Below are 13,777 nucleotides of genomic sequence, written 5' to 3'. Positions count from 1 at the left end.
CGACGTCTAAACAACTTTTTTTGAAAAAATCCCTAAGCCACGCGGTCACAATTTCAGCAAAAATCTGACGTTCTGCAATTCACTCAAAAATGGTGCCAAACTGTTGCAAAAGATCCCCTGAAATGTTTTTCGGTGGAATCATTTGGGTTTTTATCATCGGAAACAGAATCAGCCCCCGACGTCTGAACAACCTTGTTTGAAAAAATCCCTAAACCGCGCGGTCACAATTTCAGCAAAAATCTGATGTTCTGCAATTCACTCAAAAATGGTGGCAAAATGTTGCAAACGATCCCCTGAAAGGTTTTTCGGTGGAAACAGATGCGTTTTTATCATCGGAAACAGAATTATCCCTCGACGTCTGAACAACTTTTTTTGAAAAAATCCCTAAGCCGCGCGGTCACAATTTCAGCAAAAATCTGACGTTCTGCAATTCACTCAAAATGGTGCCAAACTGTTGCAAAAGATCCCCTGAAATGTTTTTCGGTGGAATCATTTGGGTTTTTATCATCGGAAACAGAATGAGCCCCCGACGTCTGAACAACTTTTTTTGAAAAAATCCCTAAGCCGCGCGGTCACAATTTCAGCAAAAATCTGACGTTCTGCAATTCACTCAAAAATGGTGGCAAACTGTTGCAAACGATCCCCAGAAAGGTTTTTCGGTGGAAACAGATGGGTTTTTATCATCGGAAACAGAATTAGCCCTCGACGTCTGAATAACTTTTTTTCACAATTTCAGCAAAAATCTGACGTTCTGCAATTCACTCAAAAATGGTGGAAAACTGTTGCAACGATCCCCTGAAAGGTTTTTCGGTGGTAACAGGTTGGTTTTTATCATCGGAAACAGAATTAGCCCTCGACGTCTAAACAACCTTGTTTGAAAAAATCCTTAAACCGCGCGGTCACAATTTCAGCAAAAATCTGATGTTCTGCAATTCACTCAAAAATGGTGGCAAATTGTTGCAAACGATCCCCTGAAAGGTTTTTCGGTGGAAACAGATGCGTTTTTATCATCGGAAACAGAATTAGCCCTCGACGTCTGAACAACTTTTTTTGAAAAAATCCCTAAGCCGCGCGGTCACAATTTCAGCAAAAATCTGATGTTGTACAATTCACTCAAAAATGGTGCCAAACTGTTGCAAAAGATCCCCTGAAATGTTTTTCGGTGGAATCATTTGGGTTTTTATCATCGGAAACAGAATTAGCCCTCGACGTCTCAATAACTTTTTTTCACAATTTCAGCAAAAATCTGACGTTCTGCAATTCACTCAAAAATAGTGGAAAACTGTTGCAACGATCCCCTGAAAGGTTTTTCGGTGGTAACAGGTTGGTTTTTATCATCGGAAACAGAATTAGCCCTCGACGTCTGAACAACTTTTTTTGAAAAAATCCCTAAGCTGCGCGGTCACAATTTCAGCAAAAATCTGACGTTCTGCAATTCACTCAAAAATGGTGGCAAACTGTTGCAACGATCCCCTGAAAGGTTTTTCGGTGGTAACAGGTTGGTTTTTATCATCGGAAACAGAATTAGCCCTCGACGTCTGAACAACTTTTTTTGAAAAAATCCCTAAGCTGCGCGGTCACAATTTCAGCAAAAATCTGATGTTCTGCAATTCACTCAAAAATGGTGCCAAACTGTTGCAAAAGATCCCCTGAAATGTTTTTCGGTGGAATCATTTGGGTTTTTATCATCGGAAACAGAATTAGCCCCCGACGTCTGAACAACTTTTTTTGAAAAAATCCCTAAGCTGCGCGGTCACAATTTCAACAAAAATCTGACGTTCTGCAATTCACTCAAAAATGGTGGTAAACTCTTTCAAATGATCCCCTGAAAGGTTTTTCGGTGGAAACAGGTGGGTTTTTATCATCGGAAACAGAATTAGCCCTCGACGTCTAAACAACTTTTTTTGAAAAAATCCCTAAGCCGCGCGGTCACAATTTCAGCAAAAATCTGATGTTCTGCAATTCACTCAAAAATGGTGCCAAACTGTTGCAAAAGATCCCCTGAAACGTTTTTCGGTGGAATCATTTGGGTTTTTATCATCGGAAACAGAATTAGCCCCCGACGTCTAAACAACTTTTTTTGAAAAAATCCCTCAGTAACAATTTCAGCAAAAATCTGACGTTCTGCAATTCCCTCAAAAATGGTGGCAAACTGTTGCAAACGATCCCCAGAAAGGTTTTTCGGTGGAAACAGATGGGTTTTTATCATCGGAAACAGAATTAGCTGACGACGTCTGAACAACTTTTTTTGAAAAAATCCCTATGCCGCGCGGTCACAATTTCAGCAAAAATCTGATGTTCTGCAATTCACTCAAAAATGGTGCCAAACTGTTGCAAAAGATCCCCTGAAATGTTTTTCGGTGGAATCATTTGGGTTTTTATCATCGGAAACAGAATTAGCCCCCGACGTCTAAACAACTTTTTTTGAAAAAATCCCTAAGTAACAATTTCAGCAAAAATCTGACGTTCTGCAATTCACTCAAAAATGGTGGCAAACTGTTGCAAACGATCCCCTGAAAGGTTTTTCGGTGGAAAAAGATGCGTTTTTATCATCGGAAACAGAATTAGCCCTCGACGTCTGAACAAATTTTTTTGAAAAAATCCCTAAGCCGCGCGGTCACAATTTCAACAAAAATCTGACGTTCTGCAATTCACTCAAAAATGGTGGCAAACTGTTGCAAACGATCCCCAGAAAGGTTTTTCGGTGGAAACAGATGGGTTTTTATCATCGGAAACAGAATTAGCCCTCGACGTCTGAATAACTGTTTTTCACAATTTCAGCAAAAATCTGACGTTCTGCAATTAACTCAAAAAGGGTGGCAAACTGTTGAAACGATCCCCTGAAAGGTTTTTCGGTGGTAACAGGTTGGTTTTTATCATCGGAAACAGAATTAGCACTCGACGTCTAAACAACTTTTTTTGAAAAAATCCCTAAGCCACGCGGTCACAATTTCAGCAAAAATCTGACGTTCTGCAATTCACTCAAAAATGGTGCCAAACTGTTGCAAAAGATCCCCTGAAATGTTTTTCGGTGGAATCATTTGGGTTTTTATCATCGGAAACAGAATCAGCCCCCGACGTCTGAACAACTTTTTTTGAAAAAATCCCAAAGCTGCGCGGTCACAATTTCAACAAAAATCTGACGTTCTGCAATTCACTCAAAAATGGTGGCAAACTGTTGCAACGATCCCCTGAAAGGTTTTTCGGTGGTAACAGGTTGGTTTTTATCATCGGAAACAGAATTAGCCCTCGACGTCTAAACAACTTTTTTTGAAAAAATCCCTAAGCCACGCGGTCACAATTTCAGCAAAAATCTGACGTTCTGCAATTCACTCAAAAATGGTGCCAAACTGTTGCAAAAGATCCCCTGAAATGTTTTTCGGTGGAATCATTTGGGTTTTTATCATCGGAAACAGAATCAGCCCCCGACGTCTGAACAACCTTATTTGAAAAAATCCCTAAACCGCGCGGTCACAATTTCAGCAAAAATCTGATGTTCTGCAATTCACTCAAAAATGGTGGCAAATTGTTGCAAACGATCCCCTGAAAGGTTTTTCGGTGGAAACAGATGCGTTTTTATCATCGGAAACAGAATTAGCCCTCGACGTCTGAACAACTTTTTTTGAAAAAATCCCTAAGCCGCGCGGTCACAATTTCAGCAAAAATCTGACGTTCTGCAATTCACTCAAAATGGTGCCAAACTGTTCCAAAGATCCCCTGAAATGTTTTTCGGTGGAATCATTTGGGTTTTTATCATCGGAAACAGAATGAGCCCCCGACGTCTGAACAACTTTTTTTGAAAAAATCCCTAAGCCGCGCGGTCACAATTTCAGCAAAAATCTGACGTTCTGCAATTCACGCAAAAATGGTGGCAAACTGTTGCAAACGATCCCCAGAAAGGTTTTTCGGTGGAAACAGATGGGTTTTTATCATCGGAAACAGAATTAGCCCTCGACGTCTGAATAACTTTTTTTCACAATTTCAGCAAAAATCTGACGTTCTGCAATTCACTCAAAAATGGTGGAAAACTGTTGCAACGATCCCCTGAAAGGTTTTTCGGTGGTAACAGATTGGTTTTTATCATCGGAAACAGAATTAGCCCTCGACGTCTAAACAACCTTGTTTGAAAAAATCCCTAAACCGCGCGGTCACAATTTCAGCAAAAATCTGATGTTCTGCAATTCACTCAAAAATGGTGGCAAATTGTTGCAAACGATCCCCTGAAAGGTTTTTCGGTGGAAACAGATGCGTTTTTATCATCGGAAACAGAATTATCCCTCGACGTCTGAACAACTTTTTTTGAAAAAATCCCTAAGCCGCGCGGTCACAATTTCAGCAAAAATCTGATGTTCTACAATTCACTCAAAAATGGTGCCAAACTGTTGCAAAAGATCCCCTGAAATGTTTTTCGGTGGAATCATTTGGGTTTTTATCATCGGAAACAGAATTAGCCCCCGACGTCTGAACAACTTTTTTTGAAAAAATCCCTAAGCCGCGCAGTTACAATTTCAGCAAAAATCTGACGTTCTGCAATTCACTCAAAAATGGTGGCAAACTGTTGCAACGATCCCCTGAAAGGTTTTTCGGTGGTAACAGGTTGGTTTTTATCATCGGAAACAGAATTAGCCCTCGACGTCTGAACAACTTTTTTTGAAAAAATCCCTAAGCCGCGCGGTCACAATTTCAGCAAAAATCTGACGTTCTGCAATTCACTCAAAAATGGTGGCAAACTGTTGCAAACGATCCCCAGAAAGGTTTTTCGGTGGAAACAGATGGGTTTTTATCATCGGAAACAGAATTAGCCCTCGACGTCTGAATAACTGTTTTTCACAATTTCAGCAAAAATCTGACGTTCTGCAATTCACTCAAAAATGGTGGCAAACTGTTGAAACGATCCCCTGAAAGGTTTTTCGGTGGTAACAGGTTGGTTTTTATCATCGGAAACAGAATTAGCCCCCGACGTCTGAACAACTTTTTTTGAAAAAATCCCTAAGCCGCGCAGTTGCAATTTCAGCAAAAATCTGACGTTCTGCAATTCACTCAAAAATGGTGGCAAACTGTTGCAACGATCCCCTGAAAGGTTTTTCGGTGGTAACAGGTTGGTTTTTATCATCGGAAACAGAATTAGCCCTCGACGTCTAAACAACTTTTTTTGAAAAAATCCCTAAGCCACGCGGTCACAATTTCAGCAAAAATCTGAGGTTCTGCAATTCACTCAAAAATGGTGCCAAACTGTTGCAAAAGATCCCCTGAAATGTTTTTCGGTGGAATCATTTGGGTTTTTATCACCGGAAACAGAATCAGCCCCCGACGTCTGAACAACCTTGTTTGAAAAAATCCCTAAACCGCGCGGTCACAATTTCAGCAAAAATCTGACGTTCTGCAATTCACTCAAAAATGGTGGCAAACTGTTGCAAACGATCCCCAGAAAGGTTTTTCGGTGGAAACAGATGGGTTTTTATCATCGGAAACAGAATTAGCCCTGGACGTCTGAATAACTTTTTTTCACAATTTCAGCAAAAATCTGACGTTCTGCGATTCACTCAAAAATGGTGGAAAACTGTTGCAACGATCCCCTGAAAGGTTTTTCGGTGGTAACAGGCTGGTTTTTATCATCGGAAACAGAATTAGCCCTCGACGTCTAAACAACCTTGTTTGAAAAAATCCCTAAACCGCGCGGTCACAATTTCAGCAAAAATCTGATATTCTGCAATTCACGCAAAAATGGTGGCAAATTGTTGCAAACGATCCCCTGAAAGGTTTTTCGGTGGAAACAGATGCGTTTTTATCATCGGAAACAGAATTATCCCTCGACGTCTGAACAACTTTTTTTGAAAAAATCCCTAAGCCGCGCGGTCACAATTTCAGCAAAAATCTGATGTTCTACAATTCACTCAAAAATGGTGCCAAACTGTTGCAAAAGATCCCCTGAAATGTTTTTCGGTGGAATCATTTGGGTTTTTATCATCGGAAACAGAATTAGCCCCCGACGTCTGAACAACTTTTTTTGAAAAAATCCCTAAGCCGCGCAGTTACAATTTCAGCAAAAATCTGACGTTCTGCAATTCACTCAAAAATGGTGGCAAACTGTTGCAACGATCCCCTGAAAGGTTTTTCGGTGGTAACAGGTTTGTTTTTATCATCGGAAACAGAATTAGCCCCCGACGTCTGAACAACTTTTTTTGAAAAAATCCCTAAGCCGCGCAGTTACAATTTCAGCTAAAATCTGACGTTCTGCAATTCACTCAAAAATGGTGGCAAACTGTTGCAACGATCCCCTGAAAGGTTTTTCGGTGGTAACAGGTTGGTTTTTATCATCGGAAACAGAATTAGCCCTCGACGTCTAAACAACTTTTTTTGAAAAAATCCCTAAGCCGCGCGGTCACAATTTCAGCAAAAATCTGAGGTTCTGCAATTCACTCAAAAATGGTGCCAAACTGTTGCAAAAGATCCCCTGAAATGTTTTTCGGTGGAATCATTTGGGTTTTTATCATCGGAAACAGAATCAGCCCCCGACGTCTGAACAACTTTTTTTGAAAAAATCCCTAAGCTGCGCGGTCACAATTTCAACAAAAATCTGACGTTCTGCAATTCACTCAAAAATGGTGGTAAACTCTTTCAAATGATCCCCTGAAAGGTTTTTCGGTGGAAACAGGTGGGTTTTTATCATCGGAAACAGAATTAGCCCTCGACGTCTAAACAACTTTTTTTGAAAAAATCCCTAAGCCGCGCGGTCACAATTTCAGCAAAAATCTGATGTTCTGCAATTCACTCAAAAATGGTGCCAAACTGTTGCAAAAGATCCCCTGAAATGTTTTTCGGTGGAATCATTTGGGTTTTTATCATCGGAAACAGAATTAGCCCCCGACGTCTAAAAAGACTTTTTTTGAAAAAATCCCTAAGTAACAATTTCAGCAAAAATCTGACGTTCTGCAATTCACTCAAAAATGGTGGCAAACTGTTGCAAACGATCCCCAGAAAGGTTTTTCGGTGGAAACAGATGGGTTTTTATCATCGGAAACAGAATTAGCTGACGACGTCTGAACAACTTTTTTTGAAAAAATCCCTATGCCGCGCGGTCACAATTTCAGCAAAAATCTGATGTTCTGCAATTCACTCAAAAATGGTGCCAAACTGTTGCAAAAGATCCCCTGAAATGTTTTTCGGTGGAATCATTTGGGTTTTTATCATCGGAAACAGAATTAGCCCCCGACGTCTAAACAACTTTTTTTGAAAAAATCCCTAAGTAACAATTTCAGCAAAAATCTGACGTTCTGCAATTCACTCAAAAATGGTGGCAAACTGTTGCAAACGATCCCCTGAAAGGTTTTTCGGTGGAAAAAGATGCGTTTTTATCATCGGAAACAGAATTAGCCCTCGACGTCTGAACAACTTTTTTTGAAAAAATCCCTAAGCCGCGCGGTCACAATTTCAACAAAAATCTGACGTTCTGCAATTCACTCAAAAATGGTGGCAAACTGTTGCAAACGATCCCCAGAAAGGTTTTTCGGTGGAAACAGATGGGTTTTTATCATCGGAAACAGAATTAGCCCTCGACGTCTGAATAACTGTTTTTCACAATTTCAGCAAAAATCTGACGTTCTGCAATTCACTCAAAAATGGTGGCAAACTGTTGAAACGATCCCCTGAAAGGTTTTTCGGTGGTAACAGGTTGGTTTTTATCATCGGAAACAGAATTAGCCCTCGACGTCTGAACAACTTTTTTTGAAAAAATCCCTAAGCCGCGCGGTCACAATTTCAACAAAAATCTGACGTTCTGCAATTCACTCAAAAATGGTGGCAAACTGTTGCAAACGATCCCCAGAAAGGTTTTTCGGTGGAAACAGATGGGTTTTTATCATCGGAAACAGAATTAGCCCTCGACGTCTGAATAACTGTTTTTCACAATTTCAGCAAAAATCTGACTTTCTGCAATTCACTCAAAAATGGTGGCAAACTGTTGCAACGATCCCCTGAAAGGTTTTTCGGTGGTAACAGGTTGGTTTTTATCATCGGAAACAGAATTAGCCCTCGACGTCTAAACAACTTTTTTTGAAAAAATCCCTAAGCCACGCGGTCACAATTTCAGCAAAAATCTGACGTTCTGCAATTCACTCAAAAATGGTGCCAAACTGTTGCAAAAGATCCCCTGAAATGTTTTTCGGTGGAATCATTTGGGTTTTTATCATCGGAAACAGAATCAGCCCCCGACGTCTGAACAACCTTGTTTGAAAAAATCCCTAAACCGCGCGGTCACAATTTCAGCAAAAATCTGATGTTCTGCAATTCACTCAAAAATGGTGGCAAAATGTTGCAAACGATCCCCTGAAAGGTTTTTCGGTGGAAACAGATGCGTTTTTATCATCGGAAACAGAATTATCCCTCGACGTCTGAACAACTTTTTTTGAAAAAATCCCTAAGCCGCGCGGTCACAATTTCAGCAAAAATCTGACGTTCTGCAATTCACTCAAAATGGTGCCAAACTGTTGCAAAAGATCCCCTGAAATGTTTTTCGGTGGAATCATTTGGGTTTTTATCATCGGAAACAGAATGAGCCCCCGACGTCTGAACAACTTTTTTTGAAAAAATCCCTAAGCCGCGCGGTCACAATTTCAGCAAAAATCTGACGTTCTGCAATTCACTCAAAAATGGTGGCAAACTGTTGCAAACGATCCCCAGAAAGGTTTTTCGGTGGAAACAGATGGGTTTTTATCATCGGAAACAGAATTAGCCCTCGACGTCTGAATAACTTTTTTTCACAATTTCAGCAAAAATCTGACGTTCTGCAATTCACTCAAAAATGGTGGAAAACTGTTGCAACGATCCCCTGAAAGGTTTTTCGGTGGTAACAGGTTGGTTTTTATCATCGGAAACAGAATTAGCCCTCGACGTCTAAACAACCTTGTTTGAAAAAATCCTTAAACCGCGCGGTCACAATTTCAGCAAAAATCTGATGTTCTGCAATTCACTCAAAAATGGTGGCAAATTGTTGCAAACGATCCCCTGAAAGGTTTTTCGGTGGAAACAGATGCGTTTTTATCATCGGAAACAGAATTAGCCCTCGACGTCTGAACAACTTTTTTTGAAAAAATCCCTAAGCCGCGCGGTCACAATTTCAGCAAAAATCTGATGTTGTACAATTCACTCAAAAATGGTGCCAAACTGTTGCAAAAGATCCCCTGAAATGTTTTTCGGTGGAATCATTTGGGTTTTTATCATCGGAAACAGAATTAGCCCTCGACGTCTCAATAACTTTTTTTCACAATTTCAGCAAAAATCTGACGTTCTGCAATTCACTCAAAAATAGTGGAAAACTGTTGCAACGATCCCCTGAAAGGTTTTTCGGTGGTAACAGGTTGGTTTTTATCATCGGAAACAGAATTAGCCCTCGACGTCTGAACAACTTTTTTTGAAAAAATCCCTAAGCTGCGCGGTCACAATTTCAGCAAAAATCTGACGTTCTGCAATTCACTCAAAAATGGTGGCAAACTGTTGCAACGATCCCCTGAAAGGTTTTTCGGTGGTAACAGGTTGGTTTTTATCATCGGAAACAGAATTAGCCCTCGACGTCTGAACAACTTTTTTTGAAAAAATCCCTAAGCTGCGCGGTCACAATTTCAGCAAAAATCTGATGTTCTGCAATTCACTCAAAAATGGTGCCAAACTGTTGCAAAAGATCCCCTGAAATGTTTTTCGGTGGAATCATTTGGGTTTTTATCATCGGAAACAGAATTAGCCCCCGACGTCTGAACAACTTTTTTTGAAAAAATCCCTAAGCTGCGCGGTCACAATTTCAACAAAAATCTGACGTTCTGCAATTCACTCAAAAATGGTGGTAAACTCTTTCAAATGATCCCCTGAAAGGTTTTTCGGTGGAAACAGGTGGGTTTTTATCATCGGAAACAGAATTAGCCCTCGACGTCTAAACAACTTTTTTTGAAAAAATCCCTAAGCCGCGCGGTCACAATTTCAGCAAAAATCTGATGTTCTGCAATTCACTCAAAAATGGTGCCAAACTGTTGCAAAAGATCCCCTGAAACGTTTTTCGGTGGAATCATTTGGGTTTTTATCATCGGAAACAGAATTAGCCCCCGACGTCTAAACAACTTTTTTTGAAAAAATCCCTCAGTAACAATTTCAGCAAAAATCTGACGTTCTGCAATTCCCTCAAAAATGGTGGCAAACTGTTGCAAACGATCCCCAGAAAGGTTTTTCGGTGGAAACAGATGGGTTTTTATCATCGGAAACAGAATTAGCTGACGACGTCTGAACAACTTTTTTTGAAAAAATCCCTATGCCGCGCGGTCACAATTTCAGCAAAAATCTGATGTTCTGCAATTCACTCAAAAATGGTGCCAAACTGTTGCAAAAGATCCCCTGAAATGTTTTTCGGTGGAATCATTTGGGTTTTTATCATCGGAAACAGAATTAGCCCCCGACGTCTAAACAACTTTTTTTGAAAAAATCCCTAAGTAACAATTTCAGCAAAAATCTGACGTTCTGCAATTCACTCAAAAATGGTGGCAAACTGTTGCAAACGATCCCCTGAAAGGTTTTTCGGTGGAAAAAGATGCGTTTTTATCATCGGAAACAGAATTAGCCCTCGACGTCTGAACAACTTTTTTTGAAAAAATCCCTAAGCCGCGCGGTCACAATTTCAACAAAAATCTGACGTTCTGCAATTCACTCAAAAATGGTGGCAAACTGTTGCAAACGATCCCCAGAAAGGTTTTTCGGTGGAAACAGATGGGTTTTTATCATCGGAAACAGAATTAGCCCTCGACGTCTCAATAACTTTTTTTCACAATTTCAGCAAAAATCTGACGTTCTGCAATTCACTCAAAAATAGTGGAAAACTGTTGCAACGATCCCCTGAAAGGTTTTTCGGTGGTAACAGGTTGGTTTTTATCATCGGAAACAGAATTAGCCCTCGACGTCTGAACAACTTTTTTTGAAAAAATCCCTAAGCTGCGCGGTCACAATTTCAGCAAAAATCTGACGTTCTGCAATTCACTCAAAAATGGTGGCAAACTGTTGCAACGATCCCCTGAAAGGTTTTTCGGTGGTAACAGGTTGGTTTTTATCATCGGAAACAGAATTAGCCCTCGACGTCTGAACAACTTTTTTTGAAAAAATCCCTAAGCTGCGCGGTCACAATTTCAGCAAAAATCTGATGTTCTGCAATTCACTCAAAAATGGTGCCAAACTGTTGCAAAAGATCCCCTGAAATGTTTTTCGGTGGAATCATTTGGGTTTTTATCATCGGAAACAGAATTAGCCCCCGACGTCTGAACAACTTTTTTTGAAAAAATCCCTAAGCTGCGCGGTCACAATTTCAACAAAAATCTGACGTTCTGCAATTCACTCAAAAATGGTGGTAAACTCTTTCAAATGATCCCCTGAAAGGTTTTTCGGTGGAAACAGGTGGGTTTTTATCATCGGAAACAGAATTAGCCCTCGACGTCTAAACAACTTTTTTTGAAAAAATCCCTAAGCCGCGCGGTCACAATTTCAGCAAAAATCTGATGTTCTGCAATTCACTCAAAAATGGTGCCAAACTGTTGCAAAAGATCCCCTGAAACGTTTTTCGGTGGAATCATTTGGGTTTTTATCATCGGAAACAGAATTAGCCCCCGACGTCTAAACAACTTTTTTTGAAAAAATCCCTCAGTAACAATTTCAGCAAAAATCTGACGTTCTGCAATTCCCTCAAAAATGGTGGCAAACTGTTGCAAACGATCCCCAGAAAGGTTTTTCGGTGGAAACAGATGGGTTTTTATCATCGGAAACAGAATTAGCTGACGACGTCTGAACAACTTTTTTTGAAAAAATCCCTATGCCGCGCGGTCACAATTTCAGCAAAAATCTGATGTTCTGCAATTCACTCAAAAATGGTGCCAAACTGTTGCAAAAGATCCCCTGAAATGTTTTTCGGTGGAATCATTTGGGTTTTTATCATCGGAAACAGAATTAGCCCCCGACGTCTAAACAACTTTTTTTGAAAAAATCCCTAAGTAACAATTTCAGCAAAAATCTGACGTTCTGCAATTCACTCAAAAATGGTGGCAAACTGTTGCAAACGATCCCCTGAAAGGTTTTTCGGTGGAAAAAGATGCGTTTTTATCATCGGAAACAGAATTAGCCCTCGACGTCTGAACAACTTTCTTTGAAAAAATCCCTAAGCCGCGCGGTCACAATTTCAACAAAAATCTGACGTTCTGCAATTCACTCAAAAATGGTGGCAAACTGTTGCAAACGATCCCCAGAAAGGTTTTTCGGTGGAAACAGATGGGTTTTTATCATCGGAAACAGAATTAGCCCTCGACGTCTGAATAACTGTTTTTCACAATTTCAGCAAAAATCTGACGTTCTGCAATTAACTCAAAAAGGGTGGCAAACTGTTGAAACGATCCCCTGAAAGGTTTTTCGGTGGTAACAGGTTGGTTTTTATCATCGGAAACAGAATTAGCCCCCGACGTCTGAACAACTTTTTTTGAAAAAATCCCTAAGCCGCGCAGTTACAATTTCAGCAAAAATCTGACGTTCTGCAATTCACTCAAAAATGGTGCCAAACTGTTGCAACGATCCCCTGAAAGGTTTTTCGGTGGTAACAGGTTGGTTTTTATCATCGGAAACAGAATTAGCACTCGACGTCTAAACAACTTTTTTTGAAAAAATCCCTAAGCCACGCGGTCACAATTTCAGCAAAAATCTGACGTTCTGCAATTCACTCAAAAATGGTGCCAAACTGTTGCAAAAGATCCCCTGAAATGTTTTTCGGTGGAATCATTTGGGTTTTTATCATCGGAAACAGAATCAGCCCCCGACGTCTGAACAACTTTTTTTGAAAAAATCCCAAAGCTGCGCGGTCACAATTTCAACAAAAATCTGACGTTCTGCAATTCACTCAAAAATGGTGGCAAACTCTTTCAAATGATCCCCTGAAAGGTTTTTCGGTGGAAACAGGTGGGTTTTTATCATCGGATACAGAATTAGCCCTCGACGTCTGAACAACTTTTTTTGAAAAAATCCCTATGCCGCGCGGTCACAATTTCAGCAAAAATCTGATGTTCTGCAATTCACTCAAAAATGGTGCCAAACTGTTGCAAAAGATCCCCTGAAATGTTTTTCGGTGGAATCATTTGGGTTTTTATCATCGGAAACAGAATTAGCCCCCGACGTCTAAACAACCTTTTTTGAAAAAATCCCTAAGTAACAATTTCAGCAAAAATCTGACGTTCTGCAATTCACTCAAAAATGGTGGCAAACTGTTGCAAACGATCCCCTGAAAGGTTTTTCGGTGGAAAAAGATGCGTTTTTATCATCGAAAACAGAATTAGCCCTCGACGTCTGAACAACTTTTTTTGAAAAAATCCCTAAGCCGCGCGGTCACAATTTCAACAAAAATCTGACGTTCTGCAATTCACTCAAAAATGGTGGCAAACTGTTGCAAACGATCCCCAGAAAGGTTTTTCGGTGGAATCATTTGGGTTTTTATCATCGGAAACAGAATTAGCTGACGAGGTCTGAACAACCATGTTTGAAAAAATCCCTAAACCGCGCGGTCACAATTTCAGCAAAAATCTGATGTTCTGCAATTCACTCAAAAATGGTGGCAAATTGTTGCAAACGATCCCCTGAAAGGTTTTTCGGTGGAAACAGATGCGTTTTTATCATCGGAAACAGAATTATCCCTCGACGTCTGAACAACTTTTTATGAAAAAATCCCTAAACCGCGCGGTCACAATTTCAGCAAAAATCTGACGTTCTGCAATTC

This window comes from Podarcis pityusensis (assembly GCF_964106645.2).
Source record: "Podarcis pityusensis genome assembly, chromosome: 5".
Lineage (NCBI taxonomy): Eukaryota > Metazoa > Chordata > Lepidosauria > Squamata > Lacertidae > Podarcis > Podarcis pityusensis.
Note: the sequence above shows the minus strand (reverse complement) of the source record.